Raw genomic sequence first — 1,969 nt, forward strand, 5'->3', positions numbered from 1 at the left:
CCTGGCCCCTCACTGCCTGCCACTGACCTCTGCCCTATCCTTTGCTTCTTTCTCTGCGTGGCTGCCCTGTCCTTCTGCCCCCACCCCTTCATCCAGAGGGTCTCTTCAGGGCACCTCCCCCCACCGCCGTGGCAGACCCTCTCCCTGGCCTCTGTCTAGGATGTGTTCGCCCCTGCGGCCTGGCCACACGGGGCAGCAGGCCCTTCGCAGGGTCATCAGCATTGCCTGGAGACTAGGGTCTGTTCCAGCCAAAGACGGTGAGAAACTCGGACGCAAGGAAACAGTGGGTGCATACCTCTGCACTGCTCTGGAAATCCAGCGACCGCCAAGCAAGATGTGGGGCCCGAACTCATGACTACCTGCTCCCAGGACTGCGGTGCTCAAGCCCGGGGCAGAGGATAAGCTAATCTAAGTGCCACGCGGCTTGGAGCGGAGGAGGGGTTAGGAGACAGTAGACAGCACCGGGGGGAGACAATGTCCTGGCCTCCCGGCCACATCCACATGCATCCGGGTTCCAACAAGCAACTGCAGTCCTTTGCTGCTGGGCCGTCTTCAGTGACCGTGCCGGCTTGCCAGCTGACCGCTCTCCCTTTGGGCCTGCCCCACAGGACCCGTGGCCAGCCTGCTTTTGACAATCGCTTGGCCCTACGGGAGGCTTGCTTCCATGAGGGCATTTCTTTGCCCAGTGACTTGGGCACCAACACACATGGCACCTTGTGGAAGGGTCTTTGGAACCCGGGAGGCAGCTGAGGGGCTCCGGTGGTCTGCGGCAGGCAGTCCGTGTGCGTGCCTACCACCTCTCCTCATTTCCTTCTTCTGAGCCAGGGGTGTTTGCTCCCTGGTTTTATTAAAAAAGGCCTCATTGGCAAAATAACCCTTTGGTGTACAGTAGCTTCTTTAAGCTCCTACACTAACGGTCGGAGCTTTTTTAATGTCCGGTGTGAAAAAATGTGTCTTTGAGTATGATCCACCCTTTATATGAATTGAAATCTCATAGCTTAAATCTTTATCTGGGTTTATTGAGGGCTTTTAGTTTTCATTTCCCCCCAGATGTTTTAAGAAGCTTACAGGACTTTTATTAGGCTCCTGGTTCACGGTGACCACTTCAGAACAATTGATGGCCTTTGCCAGCCTGACGTTAGTCCAGTCTTGGCGCACACTAGAAAATGTTCCTGTGCCCCTTGTGTGTGGGGGGGGCACTATAATTTCAGGTGGGACCAGTTAGGGGCACAGCCAGTTCTGGGTGCTTATCATTTATTACACGTAAATCATCTGCAAAAAGGGATTTTTTAGTACTAATTTTTTCTTAAAACCTGTTAGGGTTTGCCCTAGAATTATTATTACGTTTTTTTAGGCTAAGTCATAGGCCAGGGTGGGGTGCTGCAAAGTATTTATGTACTGTTTTAGATAATTTGAATAGTTGCCTAGGCTGCTTGAGTTCAATTAGGGTGAAAGGCTTATGAATCAATTGAGAACTAAAATTTTTAGCTACCTTTGCTAAGGGTAGAACTTTGGAGGCGCCCTTTTTTCCCTCCGGTATATTAGGTCTAATAGTAGAGTGCAGCATAGTTAAGCTGAGGGCTGAGGAGCTCTTAGCTCCTGACACTGGGCCTTTTATATATCTATATTACGGGTCCGATAGACACAATTGTATGGTTAAGATAGATACACATTATGGTAAAGTCATGGAGACTAGGAGAGCTAGGAGAGTAAATAAAGGGGTCACTATGGTAGCCTGCTCACCTCCTGGACAGCCATGATCTTACCAGCCAGGTCTGCACAGCACGGGCAGAGAGGGCAGGAGAGAGTTTATTTCTAATTAAGGCTTATCTTAAGGTGACCAGATTTTAACATTGGTAAAGCAGGACAAACGTTGGACACCATTGATACAACTCATATCCTGGCGAAATAGCCACATAGCAGCCGAAAACCGTATACCCTAGCTTGTTGTGCATTCTTTCCAAAAATC

The sequence above is a fragment of the Echinops telfairi genome, unplaced genomic scaffold, assembly GCF_000313985.2.
Source record: "Echinops telfairi isolate 266 unplaced genomic scaffold, ASM31398v2 ScPeMD7_1;HRSCAF=3_0, whole genome shotgun sequence".
Taxonomy (NCBI): domain Eukaryota; kingdom Metazoa; phylum Chordata; class Mammalia; order Afrosoricida; family Tenrecidae; genus Echinops; species Echinops telfairi.